Source organism: Poecilia reticulata, linkage group LG3, assembly GCF_000633615.1.
Source record: "Poecilia reticulata strain Guanapo linkage group LG3, Guppy_female_1.0+MT, whole genome shotgun sequence".
Classification (NCBI taxonomy): Eukaryota; Metazoa; Chordata; class Actinopteri; order Cyprinodontiformes; family Poeciliidae; genus Poecilia; species Poecilia reticulata.
The window spans coordinates 19,012,183-19,019,278 of NC_024333.1; the positions used below are offsets into that span (position 1 = coordinate 19,012,183).

The 7,096-nt window shown below is 42.1% G+C and overlaps 1 protein-coding gene across 5 annotated transcripts in view; it reads right to left on the reverse strand.

Annotated features, from left to right (window-relative positions):
- zfhx3b (zinc finger homeobox 3b) overlaps window positions 1-7,096 on the reverse strand; it is a 308,186-nt gene that overhangs the window by 130,846 nt on the left and 170,244 nt on the right. The window contains exon 1 of one of the 5 annotated variants that reach the window (XM_008405337.2): window positions 4,263-4,693. The exons of the other annotated variants lie outside the window; for them this stretch is intronic. The gene's annotated coding sequence lies outside the window, so the exon portion shown is untranslated. Of the gene's footprint in view, window positions 1-4,262; window positions 4,694-7,096 lie in introns of those variants that run through there. 5 annotated transcript variants of the gene reach the window in all.

The window sequence follows — 7,096 nt, forward strand, 5'->3', positions numbered from 1 at the left end:
CCACCACACCCCCCCTCCTCGAGCAGCTTGAACCCCGTTCTGACAGCCATGACGAGTGTTTGCCGGACTCAGATGCAGCATGACTGGAAGAGTCGGTCGTATTGAAAAGCATACATCAGATGAAAAGCCCATCATCTGTGTCTGTCAGTCGCACTCATCTAAACATCCATACGGCTAATGGTGGAGACAAGACGCCTGCTCCGGCTTTTGGGTTTCAGAGAATACACACTCGACACAATTACAGGCATTTTATGATGCTGTGTCTCGGAAGAGGGGAACTAATTGGAAACGACCTGCAATTTATTTGGAGATATTGGAAATAAATAAGAAAACAAAATTGTGAATTAAAACAATTATGTAAAAAAAAATAAATAAAAAATAAAAAAACACACACACACTCTTTTTCTCCTCTATGTGCATACGTATCTACATGCAGTTCTCACTGCTTCTTTGCTGAATATTTCACGTATGCTCCCAGCCAGCTCCTCACCCAAAGAGGGCTCCCTCCGACCGAAGACGTGGCACCGATTTCCCCCCACAGTGCCACATCCCGAACACGAAGAGGTGGGAGTCAAGGAAGGGGATATATGCAGAGATGCCGAGAATGAGATAGGAAGAACAAGATGCACCGGTGAGTGTGCGCGCGCGTGTGTGTGTGTGTGTGTGTGTGTGTGTGTGTGGAGGCGAAGGGGTTATGACAGCCAGAGGCGCTGTCTCTCCTTTCTCTGTGTTACCCCCCCTCCCCCCCTGCACCCCTTCCAGCTCTCCTCTGTCTCACGCCAAACCAAAAAGCAAGCCAATCCGTGACGACTGCGGCTCCCCCCTTTATCTCATTTACTGGACGCTCTGTTCCCACTCATACAGTTAAATGGCATCTGAATTTTCTAAATATACCTCGCATTAAATGCTGCTACAGACGAGGGTCAAGTGCAAACGGTGGACAATGCAGAATCAATGGCCACTGACGTTTCAACACAACGACCTCCCTATGAAAAGCAGCCACAACACCTCACATCTGCACTTTAACGCAGCTACTATATGCAGAAGAGCTGCAAACAAAGCTCCTCTAGTCATTTAAATAAAAATGAAGAATGTTGTCACATGCACATCTGCATCTTCAAATAAAAAAAGTGCGCTACGTGCAATCACGGACTTATGTAAAATAAATTGAATAAATAATTAAAACATGCAACGACAAAATTAACCAAAATGGAGGGAAGTATGAATGAGAAGTCCTTTCATTCCCCCCTCAGATTAAAATGTACCAGAATGTTGCTAAATTACGTTTAAATAAAATTTGACAATAACAAATAAAAGATTGAAAGGTGAACGTTAAAAAAAACAAACCTATTTTGGACGTATTTATTTTTCAAGTGCCTCTTTTCGAACCGTCACTGTCTAATTGGAATTCAGTGAAAAATAATTCCGAGTTAAGGATTCTGGAACTGCTGCCACCAACACCAAACAGAACACCTGGATGCATTTTGTGAAAAGAGAGTACATGGAAAAAAATTAAGCCCATGACATTTCCACACCTTTTCCTGGAACTGTTATAATTAAACATAAATATGAGAATGTGGCAAGACAGGAAAAAAAAAAAAAAACAGGCAGGTGCAATGACAGTAAACATTTTCTGCTGTCTTTGTTTTGTAACAGAGGAGGGAGAGAAGGAGGAGGAAGATGGGAAGGAGGAGGAGAGGAGTGCTATCCTGTCAAACGGTGCAGGAAGGGAGATCATTGGTGTGTTTTTTTTTTTTTTGTTGGGTTTTTTTTGGGATGGGGCGGGGGGCGGAAAGCGGCCTTCCTGTCCCACTGAGCATCTATAAGTTTCTGATCGTGGCAATCTGAAGTCCCCACTGCAGGCAAATGAAGCAGTGATGAAAAAGCCAGTGTCAGAAAATCCAAAGAAGGCAGAACCGAATTATGAAAAGTCATTTCGAATTGTGACTATTTCTGAAGAGAGCCAGAATCTTGCTTCCCTTTTTACTCCTATCTCCTGTATGAAAAGCAGGGATCTATTTACCTGACCTCTTCTCCTCTATGGCCCATGGCTATCTGACCTCTCTGCTCTGCCACCCTAACAGCCCTCCCCTCCTCTTCATTTGTAGATGGAGTTTCTCTCACTGCTTGGTGATTAATTTTTATCAAAGCCGGCCCCATTTTTTGATTCTCTCATCAATAAATAAATCCGTAATCCCCCAGATGCTGACAACAGTGAGCCCCCTTTTTTATTTGAGTTCTACCTGCTTCGAAAAATAATAATAATAAAACACACACACACACACCCAACAACAACTCAGATTAGCCTTTTTCTCCCAGCCAGACCCAACTCTCTCCCCATTATCCTCTTGGCTGTTTGCGAGGGGGTTTCCTCTCTTTCCTTTTTATCTCTGTACTCACTCCATGACCCCTGTTCCCCTGTTTCTTGCTGTCTGACCTAACCCCCCACCACCCCCACATCCACACCCCTTGCACTCCCCGCAAACACACTCACAACTGCCACCCCACCACCACCTCACTCCCCTCAGCCTTCAGCTTTTACCCCAACAGTACAGATATCCTGCCACCATCTCTGTTCATCGCAAAAAGAGAAAAAAAAATGCTTCCCATTTTTTCTTGTTTTTCTCTGGAATAAAAAAAAAAGAATCAATGTTCTACCTTTTTTTTTTTAATCTGACTGTATTTCGAACCCTTCTTCCCAAAAGCAACGTTTTAATATTGCATTTATGTCGATTTTTGCATTTTAATGACTTGTGTTCTCTAATTATTTTGGGAGGTTATTGTCACAAAGGCCTCTTTCCCATTGGAGCCAGTTTTTTTTCCTATTGCATTTGTTTGATTTTTGCGTATTTTGGCATTTTATTCTATTTTGTTTTTTTTTTCTTTTACATAAACTGATGCTGCAACTTAAAGCGACCCCCCCGGATGCAGCTTGGACCGCCATCTAAAGTTTCCGATGGTTACTTTGCATTAATTCTAACATCCTCTAAGATCAGATGTATAGGGCAGTATTGTGTTTTCTCTCCACGAGAAAGAAATATTCCCTTGAAAGTCAGAGTCGGTAGCCGAGTATAGTTCGAGGCAGCAGAGCCAGCCTCCCTGTCTCTTCCCTGAACCCACATGTCTGATCCCTCGTCACGCAGCTCCCACTCGCAGCCTGTCCGTGTGCGGGGTCCTGCTGATCCGCTCTTGTCACGCAGGAGACCCGGTGCTCCGTTTTTTCTCCCAACCCCATCAACAACACCACATTCAACTCAACGCCGAGCCCCCCTGATGCACGCACGCACGCACATACACGCATATACACACACACACACACACACACACACACACACGCTTGTCAATCGATCTGCATGTGACTTCGTCAGTGAATGAGCGAGAATCGAGTGAAAAACATCACCGAAAGGAGGCAAACAGCTGTTGTAAAAATAAAAAAAAGGGGCTAAAACACGGAGAAAGTGTTTGGGGGGGAAAAAGTGTGCGGCTGACGGAGCTGAGGCTGGGCGGAGGGATTGCACATTTCACACAAGAGACGTTGTCGGAGAAGAACAAAACTGTCCTCAGCCAGAAGAGGATTTTATTAGAAATCGACGGTGGCGAAACTCTCTGGATGTGGAAAGTGTCAAATCTGTTCAGAAAAACAGAGCAGAAAGCGAGAGATGCTCCCCCTGGTTTTCCCGGACGCCCACGGACCCACAGGCTGGACTTGGAGCTCCTTCCCTGGGCTGCGCTCATGTGGAGCTGCCGCTGCCCCTCGTCCGCTCTGCACAGCTTTCCTCCCCCCCCACCTCCAACCACCTCCTTGTTGCATTTGTGCTTTAAAACACGTCTCTTAACAACCATTAGCCCTCCATACCCATTTCCCCGATCCCACCGCAGAAAACAAAACACGATTCCGTTTTTAAAACCGTGTTTTTCTACGATCAACTGCTCTGGAGTGGATCGCTGTCTTGCCCCGTTTCTTATCTTCCATTCATGAGAGGAGGAGAGGACGGAACGCTCATGTAAACACAGGTAACGATACGAATGATCAAAAAAAAAAAGAAAGAAAGAAAAGGAGATCGAGAATAAAAGCAAAGTATCTTGCATGAAAATGAACTTGTGATCGCCGGTCATCTCTCTAAAAGCGAGAATATAGCCGGGTCCGCCAGACGGTAAACCCCACGAACAGACAGAGTGCTTCAGATAAGTCACACAGCGAGAGAATAGGATCGTGGAAACAAGAGAGGAAAAAAAGAGATAAACGCAAAGTTGAAACTTACAATTTCTCGCTGCCGCTTTGTGATCCTCGCTTTTTAATCCAGTATTGAGATGATTTAGCTAAAGATCCCATCAAGGCAGTCTCCTTTTGGTCAGTTTGCGCTTAGGGTGGCAAAAGAAAGATCATTGTTGTTGCGGAGTGTAAAAAACCGAAGTAGGTAGGCTACTATTAGTTGTTAAAGGCGATATAAAAATAATTTGGATGCAAAGCAGGCGATGAGTCTTGTGTTAGAGGGAGCGAGGAAGAGGTGAAAGTGAGATCTGATGATTGAAAAGAAAAAACTCTTTGGATCTTTATTCCTGCTAATTAGTTTCCTGCAAAAAATGGCTGTGATTAATTCAGTGCGCATGTGCTTCATTACACAGGCACGAAGGGAAGGGCTAATTAGCCGCCTTCTGGATCAATAAGATTCAGCAAAGGAGAGAGGCTCGGGAGAGAGAGGGAGGGAGGGAGGGAGATAGAGGGAGGGAGGGAGGGATGGATGGATAGATACAAGTAGAAAAAAAAGAGGAAAGTAATGATCAGGAATTGAAAATATGGAATTACGAACAGCGGAAAGTAAGAGTTTGATTAGACGGAAGACAGTGAAAGTTAATGCGGGAGCGGGCAGCCTCAGCGGGCGAACACCGACGGCACTGGCGCACGTTTTTTCCACCGCTTTTTTTTAATTATTATTATTATTTCTCCCCCCCTTCACTTTAAAAAAAGCGTTTTTGTTTTGCTTTTTTTTTTAAATAAATATAATTTATGCAGTTTCAGCACAAAAGCGACTCCGCTTGATTTTATTCCAACTATTTAGACTTCCCGGCTTGCATTTTAGTCGCTTCAAAAGTAGAGCCAGGGGGTTGCGTTTCTGACGAGTTTTGCGATCGCTTTGACAACTTATTAAAAATCATAACTTTGACTTTCTGTTGAGAGCAAAACGGAAGCGACGAAACGCTCGGCAATCTGTACCACACACAACCATGTAAATGACAGATTATAAGCAAATAATTTTTTTTTTTTTTTTTTTACGACAATAGAAGCTTGTTTAAAGCGCTTCCTTTACGCAGAACTGTACAGTAGCAGCAACACATGAGCTGGCACGGCGCAAGGGCTGCTGTTGTAATCTGCAAAGACCAGAGCTTATCGTAAATACAGTGGCACCTGCATATTATCACAGCTAACTGTGTATTTGGACCGGTAAATATATATTTTACGCATTAAGAGTAAATACCTCAGTTCGGGAGCAGAAAATGAATATGAAGTTGTCCTGACGGCGCAGCTTCGGTGTTTTAACTTTGATAAAGTTCATGTAGTTCAACTTGAGAGATGATGCAGTCGGGAAATTTCTTTAAAAAAAATAAAAAATAAATGTTCTGCTCAGAACAAGAGGTTATAATAAAGAACAAGAAACCCAACTCAGACCGATGAGTGCCTCTAATTATTAGACGTAAGTTATAGGTTTTATTGATTTAGAACTATAAAATGCTAAAAAAAAAAAAAAAAATCCAAGCTCTTGTCATATTTATTAAAATAATAAAATGTTGCCTTTAAAATGAAAAATTAGATACATTTTTAAAGAGATGATAAAAGCTTCTATGGTTTACCTTTTACTCTCAGCTCACAACACACGCGGAGTTTTGTTGCTACAAAAGACACTTACGTAAAGAAATCTCGGAATAGAGCACAATTTGAAATATTTTGCTTTCATTCAAAAAGTGAAAAAAAAAATCACCAAGGCTGCCTGCATTTGTACAGTATGTCTGCAACTTCAGCTCGTCTCAGAAATACCTGCTTAAGCTTCAGTGCATTTTTTTTTTGCATACACGTGTTCATGTTTCAAATCAAAATTAAGAAGATGTGTATAGAAAACATTTGCAAAAATATGAATAGATTTGTTCTTACCAAGCACACCAGTGAAAGAAAGACCTGTGAGTGTAGGTGTGATGAACCAGCATGCCATCGTGACATCTGTTACCAAACTTGTAGGAACACGTTGTCAATACGTGTGGGTTCACGTAAATAACAATAATAAATGTAAAAAAAAAAGAAAAAAAAAAAAGATGCGTGACTCAGACTGATCAGGACGTTTCTTGAGGTTCTGGCTGTATGTTTTGGATTTTTTTATTATTTTTTTTTTAGAAGAGTGTTAGTGTCCACATTATCAGTCTGATATCTCATTATAAGGTGATCAGAACTTACGCAAACTGAACATTTGCCAACTTTTTTTCTCGCAAACTAAGGACGTTATTCCCCCCTCTATTCCCCCCAGATGGATGTAGTGAAAAAAAACAACAAAAACAAGCAAAAAACACTTGACTGTCATTGCACTTTTTATCAGAATTTTTTGTTGGGTGTTTGAGAACGTGGACAACCCCTCTCTGTCTCATTTCTACACACTTTCTGTGCAAACAGCTCTCTGTGCTGAGCCCAAGTTACTGCGAACACAGGCAGCAGCTTTCACAGAACGCCTTCTGCTGATTGAAACAATACGGATTTGTTAGTCCACGACGTCAACGTGCTAAATTCCGATGCAGAGTTAATAGATAAAAAAAGAAATACATTGTCGTATCTAGATGTTGCCTGAGAACGAACCTAAAAACTCGCACTGTTTAAGAAATCATAACTGGATTAAGAAAAATACCTGACGTGTGTGTGTGTGTGTGTGTGCGTTTGTGTGTGTGTTTCATATTTGTGCCGGATAGAAATTCTTTCCGGTGTGTTTTTATTTTAAGGCTGCACCGGTTGAAGACCTCCGTGATGTTCTGCTTGAGAAGGATGGCTGATGAAATAAATAGACTATATTTTATGTTCTCCAAGGCCCTTTGACTTAAAGGTTAGAGAGGTTATGAA